We start from the raw sequence: 13,800 nt of genomic DNA, 5'->3' as shown, positions 1-13,800 counted from the left end.
TGAACCTTATATACACATATATTATTTACAATACAGTCAAAGCAAAAACACAAATTTGTGAGGCTATCATTGGGTCTTCTCCCTCTCTTCCATCCCACAGACCTTCTCACCAAACCATATAAATGGAACCAAAAGACAGAAATCCATTATGACAAAACAAAAAATTAGTGAGACAGCCCGTGGTTCTTCACTTCCCTCTCGCCCACAGGCCCCCTCACCAAACCATAGAAATAAAATAAAAAATAAAAATATAACTTTTAACAGAAACACCGACTTGACAAAACTAGACAAGTGAGACAGCCTGTACGGTCACCTCCTTCTCCTCTCGCCCACAGGCCCCCTCACCAAACCATTGAAATAAATAAAAACATTAAAAGCCACCCTTGCTCTACCCAAAGTCCAACTTCACACCCCCATCCCCAATCTGTATGAAAGTGCTCCCCTCCACAAAACCCTCGGTGAACTCTTCCACCCCTAAGTGTGTTAAAACCCTGTGCACGTCCCTTTTCGTGATGCTTTTAAAAATACTCCACACCTCCACTTTCTTTCTTTCATAATGTGCTATGTCCCTCCTCATTTTAACCGCGTACCTGGCGTGACTTAAAACATAATTTATCAAATTTACATTCTTCCCTTCCATCCTTCCCTCACTCCAAACAACCACACCTCTCTCCAGCCCGTTTCCCCCCACACTTCTTTATCCCAACATCTATTTATGAATTTTCTCATTTTCTTAAAATACTCTACCAGTTCCCCACATTCAACAAACTCATGCATACACGTTTCCACCCCCACACTGCACACATCACATTCTTTCTTTACATTCACATCAAATCTACTTATTAATAAATTATTAAAAATCCTGTTGTGCCTCAACATAAAATCAAAGTTCTCGCATTCAGGGGTGTTAAATTTAACCCTTAGGTTTTTCCATATTCCTTTTTCATCCATGTCCTCCATCACCCTCTCCCACACTTTCTCCGCTGCCGGTCTCTTTATTTCTTTCCTTCTCAGACTCCTGTATATCACCCTTGCTTTCATACTCATTACATTCATCCTCCCCTCCCCTTCCCCCACATACATTCCCATTTCTCCAGCTTCATTTTCATTTTCCCCCACCTCACCCTCAATCATTCTCACCCATTCACTCGGCATTCCCTCCCTTATTTTCCCCATTACCCCTTCTGCCGTTCTCAGCGCCATCTCATCCCCCCTTTCTCTCACCTCGTCCACCATCACCTGTGCCCTCATAAATCCTGGTACATATTCATACACTATATCCCTCACTTTCCTGATCCCTGCCCTCCACATCAGCCTATTATATATTGTGCTCCCCCCACACGTGATTTTTGGGTTTAAAAACACTGGCTGCTCCCATACCTGCCTCACATTCTTACATTCATACTCCACATTTTTCACAAACTTCCCCCACGCTTCCAGCACCTCCTTATGAAACTCAGACACTCCGCTTAACATACCTTCCTTCAAATCCATGTACACCGCACTCCCACCACATCCACCACATTCATCTATTGCCCTCCCTAGAAACACCTTCCACACTTGATCTTTTTTATTTTTTAAATATCTTACCATCATTTTCACTCTCATAGCTTTCTTTTTCCTTTCTAAATTTATTAGTTTTAACCCACCATCCTCATACTCATTCTCCAACACCTCCCTAGCTATCCTAACTCCTTTCCCATCCCATAAAAACTCATTCACCATTCTCTCCATCTCCTTCAACACTCTCTCAGGCACATCCAACACATTCATCACATAACCAATCTTACTCACTATTAACGCATTCACCACCACCACCTTCCCCCTCAGTGTAAGCCCTCTCTTCTTCCAAAACTCCAGTGTTTTTTTGATGCTATTCATTAGCCCTTCATACTGCATATCTCTCCCTTCTCTGGCCTCTATCCCTAAGTTTACACCTAACACTTTAAAATAATCCTTCTTCTCCTTCAACCCTAGTTCTGTTTGCCCTGCTCTAACTGCCCCTATATACATGACCTCTGACTTTTCCTTGTTCAATTTCGCCCCTGATGCCCTATCATACAGCTCTACACTCTCTAAGACCTCAGCTACGCTCTCCCTGTCCCTAACCGTAACTGTCGTGTCATCTGCATACTGATAAACTAAACTTCTGTGCCCCCCTGGCAACTCTATGCTTCTGATCCTGTCGTTTTTCTCCAGCATCGCCGCTAAAGGCTCTGCAGATAACGAATACAGCAGAGCCGATAGCGGACACCCTTGCCTTACTGACCTCTCTAATCTAAACGTGTCTGTGATTATCCCATTTATTTTAACACAACTAACTGCCCTATCATATAACCTCTTAATCCATCCCACTAACCTCTCCCCAAACCCTACCTTTTCTAACACCCTGTACAAGTATGTGTGGTCTACTCTGTCAAATGCTTTGTTCAGATCTAAGCTAACCACTAACCCTCCTGTTCCTCCCTTCATGTAATCTATCGTGTCCCTGATGCTACTTATTGTGTCTGCTATGTCCATACCTGGTATGCTGTAAGCCTGTGTGCTTCCCACCACCGTCCCTATTACTCTTTTGATCCTGTTTGCTAGCACCCGTGCTAATATTTTATAATCTCCATTTAACATGCTCAGTGGTCTGTAGTTTTCTAATCTGTCCCTATCCCCTTTCTTGTGTATTATACTAACTAATCCTGTCATCATACTAACTGGCATCTCTCCCTTTTCTTCTATCCATTTAAATAGTTTATCTAACACAGGCACTAATTCCTCTCTGAACTCTCTGTAGAATTCCCCTGTCAACCCATCTAACCCTGGACTCTTATTCCTCCCTAACCCCCCTATTGCTTTCTCTATTTCTCCCGTCCCTATCTCACCCTCACACATGTCCCTGCCCTCCTCTGTTAGCCTAGCCCTCACCTTATCTATTACCTGCCCTATACTCTCCTCATCTACCTCTTCTTTCCTAAATAAATCCCTATAAAACTCTTCTACTCTATCCGCTATCCCTACAAAATCTTTTATCTTCTCTCCCTTCTTCCCTTCTACCTGTTCTAAGAAATTCCTCTTCTGCTTTGTCTTCTCTAACCCTAAAAAAACCCCTGTGCACTTCTCTCCCTCAATGGCGTATCTGGCCCTGCTTCTAACTATCGCTCCCATACACTTCTTCTGCTCTATCCCTTTCAGCTCCTCCTTAATTCCTATATACCTCCCTAAATCATATCCTGCTTCCCTATCTGCTCTCTCTGCTTCTCTGTCTAATTCTCGCTTTAACCTCTGTTCTCTTTCCTTCTCTTTCCTGCTCCTGTTTCTACTATAAGCTATGCTCAGATCCTTTATCTCCTCTTTAAAGCTTTCCCACCACCTCCCAATGTCATCCTCATACATGTTTTCATTTATTCTCCTTGCAATACATTCTCTCACTTTCTCCTTATACTTTCTTTCTTTCAGCAACTCACCATTCAAACACCACACTCCCCCCCCCTCCTCTCTATGCCTTGTCCTAAACTAAACCCTACCATCATGTGGTCGCTCAGTGCAGTTACCCTATATTCTATCTTACCTATCTTATTCTCTATGTCCCTCGTACTGAGCACTAAATCTATCCGGCTCTGCTTTAACACCCCTCTCACCACTTGCCTCCTTGTGAACTCCCTCTTCTCTGGATTCCTCTCCCTCCATACATCTATCAATCCGTTCACTCTCATTACCTCTTTCAGCACACCTCTTGTAGAGTCGCTCTTAAAGCACACACTCGCAGATGCATCCAGTCTCCCACACCATACGTTAAAGTCTCCCACCACCATGCAGTTCTCCCCACACATTCCTCCTATTCCCTCAAAAAAGACCTTTCTCTCCTTCTCCTCATTTGGTGCATACACATTTATTAGTCTGTATTCTTTCCCCACATAATCAAACGTGATCCCTATCACTCGCCCCTCCCCATCATCCACACACTTCTTTATACTGCCGACTACTCCCCTCTTCACTAGAATAGCCACCCCTCTGGACTTTGCCCCCCTATTGTTCACATACATTTCTCCCATCCATTCCTTCTTAACTTCTCTCATGCACTCCTCATCCCAATGTGTCTCTTGCACACACATAATATCCCCGTCACACACCTGCCAAGCGTGTTGCCTTCTGTTGTTGTCACGCAGCCCATTTACATTGAAAGATGTAATTTTTAACATAAATAGTAGTATATACAAAATTATCTTTCTCTTCATTTTACACTCTTTTTCACCTTCCCAATCCTTTTCACTTCCCGTTTCCCCAGAGGCCTTTTTCTGGTTGCAATCACCTCCTCCATGTTATCCCCACTGCTGTCTGTATCTTCTCCCATTGCCCATTCACATTCCTGCCCTGCCCGCAAGTCCTCCCTTGACCCCCCTACCCCCCCTCCCCGCTGCCTCCTCAGTCCTCTGCTTGCTCCACTCGTCTGCCGTCTTCTTGTCTCCACCATGGCTCTCCTCTGCTCTCCTCTGTCCTCTCCTTGCTCGCTGCCGTTGTGGCCATCTCTCTCCTTCTCCCCTCTCATCTGCGTTGGTGTCTCCTCCACCACCGTCAGGTCCTCCTCCTCTCCGTCTCGCTCGCCTCCCTCCTCCATCTGCTCCACCTCTCCGTCAACGAGCTCCAGTTTCTCTCCTTCACATCCGCTCTGCTCCTCCTCTCCACCAGCGAGCTCCAAGCTCATTGCTCCACCTCCGTTCTGCTCCTCCTCTCCACCAACAATCTCCTGGCTCGCTCCTCCACCTCCGCTCTGCTCCTCCTGTTCTCCGTTTTGCTGCTCTTTTCCTCTCCCATCATTGCACTCTCGTGCGTAATGCCCCTGTTTTGCGCACTTATGGCACTTAAATTCAGGACATTCTCTTAGAATGTGTCCCGGCTGAATGCAAAGCCGGCACACTTTTACTTGTCTGTCATGAATTACACGAAAGTATTCTCCCCCCTCCAGGGTTTCAAACTTGGTCGAATACGGCAGCGATTGCACTTTGTCTTTTAATTGAACTTTGCAAAATCGCGTGCCGTCAGAAGTTGCCTTCACCCCCCAAGTTGCTATTTTTTGGCATATTTCCACGTCAGTAATGTACGGGGGCAAGTTAAGGAAGGATACAACCAGTTCATTGCTTCGAACTTCCTTTGCCATTACCCGCACTCCCTTTAATAGAAAGCCGTCCATGAGGCGCGCCTTGCCTTTCCCGTCCTGCATGGTGATCTCAAACGTACTCTTTGCCTTCATTCTGCAGGCAAGAACTATTCCACAGCTTTCTTTTATGCCTCTAAGCAACTCCATTAGTGTCACTTTGTCTGGCCCTGCCAGCTCCACAATCACGGTCAGCTCCTTTCTGAAGCCACCATCTTTCACATTTTCCCTTTCATTCTTCATATTCTCTTCATTCAAACTCGTACTTCTACTTTCTCCATTCCAAATTTCTGCGTTCACTTCTCCATTCTTTCTCACTTTCTCTACTCCAGTTTCATTTTCTCCTTTATTCATACTTTCATTTACTCTCCTTATCTCGCTTTCTTTCCCACCATCATTCACTCGCCTGTCATCCATCAGCCGTTCTCCATTGTTCAGTATCGTTGTCATTTTCCGTTCCATTGTTTCGTTTGCCATGTTATCCGTCCGGTTACAAAAACACACGAAACGAGGACGTTCCCCCGAACAGGGAAGCTGCTGGGGGAATAAAACAAAACACACAACTATACAAACAAATCTAACTCACACACGATCAGTCAAAACACTCACCAAACACTGAGAAGATGCAGTTTATGAGCATGTTGTGGGATTGAGCTTCTCTGGTTTCTCTATATGACAACGGACACAAAACTACACGCAGGGAACAGAGGCTTTTGACAGACACTAAGTTATCTGAGAGTCCCATTTTCAGCTGCAGAGAACAATCACATCAGGGAAGTCAACGTGCAGGCTCAACAGCAGCCTCTCAAGCCAACTCTCTGGTAAAAATAGGGGAAACGTATGGTTCCAGCACCTATATAACATATATTTGTCACAGGGACTGTGGCTTACGGCCACACTGCCCTGAACACGCCCGATCTCGTCCGATCTCGGAAGCCAAGCATGGCCGGGCCTGGTTAATACTTGGATGGGAGACCGCTTGGGGATACCAGGTGCTGTAAGCTTTTTTCTCTTCTCTCTGCGGCCTGCATGTAACATCTGACCATCACCGTGTGCCACACAGACACCAGGAAGTTAACCAGCTTGGGCTGCTGCTGATTGGTTGGCAGACACCTCTGTTTCTGTTTGGCTCTCAGTCTCCATGTTGCTGATCCTGGATCTGCTGAGATGTCCCAGCAGGCCATTGTTGGCTTTGATCCTCATACATTTAACTTTGTCCTGAGAAAGGACAAGTTTCAAAAAGTCAAACAGGGACTGCTTTTGTATTTGACGTAGCCAAACTGCATGCGCCTGGAGAAGCCAAAAGGCTTACAGCACCTGGTATTCCCAGGCAGTCTCCTATCCAAGTACTAACCAGGCCCGACTCTGCTTGGCTTCTGAGATCGGACGAGATCAGGCGTGTTCAGGGTGGTGTGGCCGTAAGCCAGCAAAGGAATCACAAACCAGCTTTTTATAGATTCTGAAACAGACTCTGTTATTGTATTCTGACTTCTAAAATAGAACTATACTGTTGAGAGAAGACGCAGTTTATGAGCATGTTGTGGGATTGAGCTTCTCTGGTTTCTCTAAATGACAACGGACACAAAACTACACGCAGGGAACAGAGGCTTTTGACAGACACTAAGTTATCTGAGAGTCCCATTTTCAGCTGCAGAGAACAATCACATCAGGGAAGTCAATGTGCAGGCTCAACAGCAGCCTCTCAAGCCAGCTCTCTGGTAAAAATAGGGGAAACGTATGGTTCCAGCACCTATATAACATATATTTTTGACAGGGACTGTGGCTTACGGCCACACTGCCCTAAACACGCCCGAGCTCGTCCGATATTGGAAGCCAAGCAGTGTCGGGCCTGGTTAGTACTTGGATGGGAGACTGCTTGGGAATACCAGGTGCTGTAAGCATTTTTCTCTTCTCTCTGCGGCCTGCATGTAACATCTGACCATCACCGTGTGCCACACAGACACCAGGAAGTTAACCAGCTTGGGCTGCTGCTGATTGGTTGGCAGACACCTCTGTTTCTGTTTGGCTCTCAGTCTCCATGTTGCTGATCCTGGATCTGCTGAGATGTCCCAGGCCATTGTTGGCTTTGATCCTCATACATTTAACTTTGTCCTGAGAAAGGACAAGTTCCAAAAAGTCAAACAGGGACTGCTTTTGCATTTGACGTAGCCAAACTGCATGCGCCTGGAGAAGCCAAAAGGCTTACAGCACCTGGTATTCCCAGGCGGTCTCCCATCCAAGTACTAACCAGGCCCGACTCTGCTTGGCTTCTGAGATCTGACGAGATCAGGCGTGTTCAGGGTGGTGTGGCCGTAAGCCAGCAATGGAATCACAAACCAGCTTTTTATAGATTCTGAAACAGAATCTGTTATTGTATTCCGACTTGTAAAATAGAACTATACTGTTTAGAGAAGACGCAGTTTATGAGCATGTCGTGGGATTGAGCTTCCCTGGTTTCTCTATATGACAACGGACACAAAACTACACACAGGGAACAGAGGCTTTTGACAGACACTAAGTTATCTGAGAGTCCCATTTTCAGCTGCAGAGAACAATCACATCAGGGAAGTCAACGTGCAGGCTCAACAGCAGCCTCTCAAGCCAGCTCTCTGGTAAAAATAGGGGAAACGTATGGTTCCAGCACCTATATAACATATATTTGTCACAGGGACTGTGGCTTACTGCCACACCGCCCTGAACACCCCCGATCTCGTCCGATCTCGGAAGCCAAGCAGGGTCGGGCCTGGTTAGTACTTGTATCTCTGTAATGTCTTGTGTTCTGTTCTGGGTGTTCATTCATTACAGATTGTCCAAATAGTGAAATCTAAGTGAAAAGAAGCCCTGATATAAAGCAGAACTATTCATGATAAATGCTCTTAAACTGTTGTAGTTTCAGTGAATGTGATCAACACTCTGCAGCTGGTGTATTTAAGGTGATTTCTATAGTATCTATAGAATTATTCTATAGTTTATATAACTTACAAATGAGGATATAACAATGCAGCTAACAGCAAAGCGACATAGAATCGAAAGCATCAGCCAGGCTCTGTCAGAAGTGACAGTGTAGAAACAGAGTGCAGGCATAGAGGGAAGTACAGGTTAAGTGGTACATTACATTTCCACACCTGAACAGGGACTTGAACCCTGGACCCTCAGATTAAAAGTCCCACAGAGAAAGTTAGAGGCAGCAGAATGTCATGAAGGTTTCCTACACAGTCTATCCCGTGCATGTACGCTGGGACAACATGGTGGTCCAGTTAAATGGACGAGTACACCTGGAACTGAAGCTGGACTTACCTGTGCATGCAAGCGTTCTGAATGTCCTGATCAAGATAAAAATATGTAACATACAGAACAAAAAGCATCCATCTCCAGCTGAAAACATGAAACCTGCAGACTACACATAAAATGTTCCACTGGGGACACCGACCCAAGTTGGTTATTAGGAGGAAATTTCATAAATATCCTCAAAACCAGTTTTCCTCAGTGTGCAGACTTCAGGTTTTTGTTTTAAGTTTTAAACAAAGAAAATAGACTCAAATGTAACCTCTCTTCAATGCATGTTCAGAACTTATTTAAATCTCTTCCAGAAAAACTCTTGTTTTGATCGTTTTCTTTAAAATAAAGATTTTTAAAAAGCAAATTGACCATGTGCTCTGTTTTACATAAAACATCAGTTATAGAGGTACTTTACTCAACTCATCTTCTTTTCAGAATGCAACCATGGCAACACACACCTGAAGGTTCCACTGAGATTTGAACTCGGATCACTGGATTCAAAGTCCAGAGTGCTGACCTTTACACCATGGAACCCCTTCCACAGTCAATTTACGCTCTCAGTCATGCAAATGCTTGACAATGAAAAAGTTTTAGCAAAGTGTTTTTTTGTCAATTTTTCAGTGATACTCTTACAGCTTGTATTCCCAGAATTGGCACGACAGTCAAGCAACACATTCTGTATCTTCTTCAATGGTCAAAGGTTAGAATCCGCCTGTCAAGTGGAGGAACAGGGTTCGATTCCTTGATGGAAGGTTGCCATTTTTGCTCAGCAGCTAGGGATTCGCCAAAGTCCGTTTCAAACCATAGCATGAGAAAATCTTTTGAAAACCTGCAAAAATTGACTTTACATGTCAAGAATAGCGTATGAGGCTCCCCTCCTATCCATAATTATGAATATGTTGATGTTGCTATCATTAACGTTTAGTCATACATCTTCACACAAGGATGAAATAAATAATGGAGGAGCAAGTAATGTTTCCGCCCAGTTTCGAACTGAGGACCTTTCCCGTGTTAGGCGAATGTGATAACCACTACACTACGGAAACTGAAGCCATGCCTATTCACTAGTGTTCCGGAAGCCAAAGAACGAGGTAAGTTTTCCCAAATTTTGTTGCTCGCGGAAAGAGTTTGTGGAGTCGCAACAAATTGAGTCAGAAGTGGGATTGTAATACACTCCTCTGGGAGAGCATGGATAAATAGAAGCATCGTAAATGAATATGCAAGAAGAAACCAAAAAAGATTCAACTAGCAACACAGAGGTGTGACGTCACATACCACAGATCCTCTCAGCTGGAATTGATCAATTGTGCAATCTGGTGTCATTTCACAACTGACTAGCCTACTCAACTCATCTTCTTTCCAGAACACAACCATGACAGCACACACCTGAAGGTTCCACCGAGATCTGAACTCGGATTAATGGATTCAAAGTCCAGAGTGCTGCCCTTTACACCATGGAACCCCTTCCACAGTCAGTTTACGCTCTCAGTCATGCAAATGCTTGACCATGGAAGGGTTTTAGCAAAGTGTTATTTTTTTGTCAATTTTTCAGTGATACTCTTACAGCTTGTATTCTCAGAATTGGCACGACAGTCAAGCAACACATTCTGTTTCTTTGCTGGTCAAAGGTTAGAATCCGCCTGTCAAGTGGAGGAACAGGGTTCGATTCCTTGACCGAAGGTTGCCATTTTCGCTCAGCAGCGAGGGATTCTCCAAAGTCCGTTTCACACCATAGCATCAGAAAATCTTTTGAAAACTTGCAAAAATTGACTTTACATGTCAAGAATAGCAGATGAGGCTCCCCTCCTATCCATAATTATGAATATGTTGATGTTGCTATCATTAACGTGCAGTCATACATCTTCACACAAGGATGAAATAAATAATGGAGGAGCAAGTAATGTTTCCGCCCAGTTTCGAACTGAGGACCTTTCACGCGTGAGGCGAACGTGATAACCACTACACTACGGAAACTGAAGCCATACCTGTTCACTAGTGTTCCGGAAGCCAAAGAATGAGGTAAGTTTTCCCAAATTTTGTTGCTAGCGGAAAGAGATTGTGGAGTTGCAACAAATTGAGTCAGAAGTGGGATTGTAACACACTCCTCTGGGAGAGCATGGATAAATAGAAGCATCGTAAATGAATATGCAAGAAGAAACCAAAAAAGATCCAACTATCAACACAGAGGTGTGACGTCACATACCACAGACCCTCTCAGCTGGAATCGTGCACTCTGGTGTCCTTTCACAACTGACTAGCCTACTCAACTCATCTACTTTCCAGAACACAACCATGACAGCACACACCTGGAGGTTCCACCGAGATTTGAACTCGGATCACTGGATTCAGAGTCCAGAGTGCTGACCTTTACACCATGGAACCCCTTCCACAGTCAATTTACGCTCTCAATGCAAATGCTTGACAATTCGCTGGTCAAAGGTTAGAATCCGCCTGTCAAGCGGAGGAACAGGATTCGATTCCTTGATGGAAGGTTGCCATGTGATTGCTGCTGCTTGTGCTTTTTTGTTTGTGTGTTTGTTCTCTGCTTGTCTGCTTACAGGTGCTCCTGGTGCCTCTAAGGCTGGATTCCTCACAAAAGCCTTGGATTGTCTTCAGTTTTGTTTTTAAAGGTGTAGCAGCTGGTTGTCTGATTTTTCATTGTTTTCTATGTTTGTCTCTTCATATTTCTGTTCCTTTTTTTCCCTTCTTCACTCTCCCTCTCTCTCTGTCCCCCGGTCCGGTTCGGCACTATCACACTATCACATCATGTTAAGTATTGTAACAAAAATAAATAAATAAATAAGGAGTTGATGGACATCAAGGGGAGCTTTACATTCATAAAGCTTCCCTTGGTATAGCAAATGTGTTTAGCATAAACGGTATTCAGATTACAATTCTGCTGCCATAATGCTGGACAGGACAAGGAAAAAAAAAAAAAAAAAAGAAGTGAGTGTTCATCAAACACAGCTCCAAAGCAGTCCCCAGGTCAGAGCCAGCCTTCTTTAGCAGTTTGCTCAGTTTCTTTGAGCCGCTGGCTCTGATGCTGCTGCCACAGCAGATGGTGCTGAAGAAAGATGGCACTCTGCACCACAGACTTATAAGAGATATGCAACAGGTAACCTCCCAGGTGTTCCTCAGCCACCTCTTCTCCTGGGATGGAGACGCTGTTTGGCTTATTGGTGCTCCTCCTAAAATCAGCAGCTGAGGTGATTATTCCCACACCAGGCCACACAGTGGCTGCCCACCTCCCTGCCTCTTGTCCTTCCTTCCCTGGTTACCTGTCAGATTTTATTACTCATTTTAAAAGCTTTGAATAGTTGGATGGTTGCCTCTGTCTATGATCTGTGAACTCCTTACTCCCCTGATTGCTGCTCACACGGCCCACTGTTTAATATAACTGAGCTGTTCATTAGATGGAAATGAATCCCTGCATACTCCTAAAAATCACTTTATTTTGAGGCTTTTTCTTCTAATTAAAACCCCACTTTCATAATTACTCGGGACTCTTTGTAAAATGCAAATAAAACCAGAAAGATATGATCTTAGAACTATTAAAAAGTTCTATCTAATTAGAAATAGTGCAAGTTCGGTGCCATCTGTTGGTTTCCTTAGCGACGAAATAGTTTTTGAATTGCTCTGTATGAATGAATTGGATTCATTCTGAATTGAATGAATTGAATTATAATTACAATGAATTTAACTGCAATTGGCCTGAATTGGACTTTATTACTGAAGTGCCCTGAGATGACATTTGTTGTAATTGTAATAGTTTATTTTGGCAACATTTTAAACAAACTGACATTATTCTGTCTTGGAAAACACTGCTGGTGGAAAACATGATACTGGCTGCTGAAAAACTGGCAGAAGTGGACCTTCCAACGTGACCGTGACAGGAAGTAATCAGCTGAAGTCGTCCAGAGATTAACAGAGAACACAAATCAACATTCTGGAATCCGGACTTCACTTCCATCCAGAATCTGTGGTTGGAACCACAGACCAGAAGAGACAGAACAGAAGCCTTCACAAAGCTGTGATGTCATCACTGTAGTGACATCACAATCGATGTCATCTCTGATCTTGTTTGACATCACAAAGTTTATACAGGCCAGACATTTTCACTGCTTTTTCACAGCTGGTCAGGAGTTTATCTGAAGAAACACGTCCAGTTTTTGAAGCAGATTTGAAAGTCACAGCAAACGGTTTTCACATCGCCTAAAAAACACTTAATTACTATCTTAAATAGTCATTTTAACAAGCACTTAGAAACAACGCTTACTTACTATATTAAAAAGTCATTTTGATTTTAAGTACTCATAAACAACAAGCAAAATGAGTCAAACCAAGAAACCATCTCCTCCACTTCAGTGTGTGACATGGCAGACGACGATTTGCCCGAGGGTTTCTACACGTGTCCCATTACTTTTGGCAGTAAGGAAAGTTATGAGGAACCCAGCAACTGTTGGAAAAAGAACAATCCCAGGTCTCTGCTGCAGCTGGGACTCCTCACTCAGAGGATGTCCAGCTCCTGCAGGATCATCTCCAGGCCTCCGTAGTTCCTCCAGTCAAGTGGAAGTTTCCAGTTTCACAAACCGAGGGGATTCCCTCTAACGCCTCTGCTGCCGACCGAGATCATGGATCAGAGAAATGACAGAACTCTTACCGACAGAAGAATGACAAGATCAGCTATTTATAGCATGGGATGGATATTCTGAGGACAAAGCTGCTGAAGAAACATTTCTTTCTGACAGGAGAAAAAGACAGAAGAGTGGCAGCAGAGAGCGGCTGCTCCATGACTGAGGAAAAACTAAAGAAGGTGCAAAACTGTTTGACGTGTGAGCGTCATCTCCGTCAAAAGTGTGAGCAGGAGCTCAAGCAGTGCAACCGAGTCACTGCAGGATTGTGTGAAACTCTGAAAGCAGCAGAAAGTGAATATCAGTCAGTTCTGAAAGAGGCAGAGAGCTGGAAAGAGCAACTGAAAGAAAAGACTGCCGCCGATATTAATCTGGCCTCCAAACTAACAGCACAGGAGGAGGCAACAAAGACACAAGAAAAGAAGGTGGCAGATCTCATGAAGGCTTTATTTCTATCCGTCATCACGGAGCCAGAAGAGAACAAAGTGCTGTCAGTGTTCAGCTCTCAGACAGTTCACCTTCAGCTCCACTGACACACTGATGCTGGGAATTCATTTTTATCAGTGCTGCAGTCTGTCCTTCACTCACATGGTGGGAACCTGAGATTTCCTCTGACTCCCAAACACAACTACATTGCTGTCACTGTGCTGCTTATTGGGCTGTGAATGTTGTCAGAGCAGCTTTTCAGCAACAAGCTGCAGATGTGGCTGTTGTGCTGCTTCTGATTCACAGTCAGTGTGGACAATA

At 44.2% G+C, this 13,800-nt stretch overlaps 5 non-coding genes and 2 pseudogenes across 5 annotated transcripts; 2 read left to right on the top strand and 5 right to left on the bottom strand.

Annotated features, from left to right (window-relative positions):
* Positions 1–6,028: 6,028 nt before the first annotated feature.
* On the top strand, positions 6,029–6,147 carry LOC142393566 (5S ribosomal RNA; annotated as a pseudogene).
* Positions 6,148–6,448: 301 nt separating this feature from the next.
* Positions 6,449–6,567, bottom strand: LOC142393061 (5S ribosomal RNA). The gene has a single exon (XR_012771683.1). It is a non-coding gene; the product is annotated as a 5S ribosomal RNA (ribosomal RNA).
* A 358-nt stretch (positions 6,568–6,925) lies between these two features.
* LOC142393715 (5S ribosomal RNA) lies at positions 6,926–7,044 on the top strand (annotated as a pseudogene).
* A 298-nt stretch (positions 7,045–7,342) lies between these two features.
* Positions 7,343–7,461, bottom strand: LOC142392924 (5S ribosomal RNA). Its single transcript, XR_012771553.1, has one exon. It is a non-coding gene; the product is annotated as a 5S ribosomal RNA (ribosomal RNA).
* Positions 7,462–8,884: 1,423 nt separating this feature from the next.
* On the bottom strand, positions 8,885–8,956 carry trnaq-uug (transfer RNA glutamine (anticodon UUG)). The gene has a single exon. It is a non-coding gene; the product is annotated as a tRNA-Gln (tRNA).
* Positions 8,957–10,323: 1,367 nt separating this feature from the next.
* On the bottom strand, positions 10,324–10,396 carry trnav-cac (transfer RNA valine (anticodon CAC)). Its single transcript has one exon. It is a non-coding gene; the product is annotated as a tRNA-Val (tRNA).
* A 336-nt stretch (positions 10,397–10,732) lies between these two features.
* On the bottom strand, positions 10,733–10,804 carry trnaq-cug (transfer RNA glutamine (anticodon CUG)). The gene has a single exon. It is a non-coding gene; the product is annotated as a tRNA-Gln (tRNA).
* Positions 10,805–13,800: the final 2,996 nt, after the last annotated feature.

Source organism: Odontesthes bonariensis, chromosome 11 (assembly GCF_027942865.1).
Source record: "Odontesthes bonariensis isolate fOdoBon6 chromosome 11, fOdoBon6.hap1, whole genome shotgun sequence".
NCBI lineage: Eukaryota > Metazoa > Chordata > Actinopteri > Atheriniformes > Atherinopsidae > Odontesthes > Odontesthes bonariensis.
The sequence above is the reverse complement of the archived record's forward strand: the minus strand, read 5'-3'. Positions and strand labels throughout refer to the sequence as shown.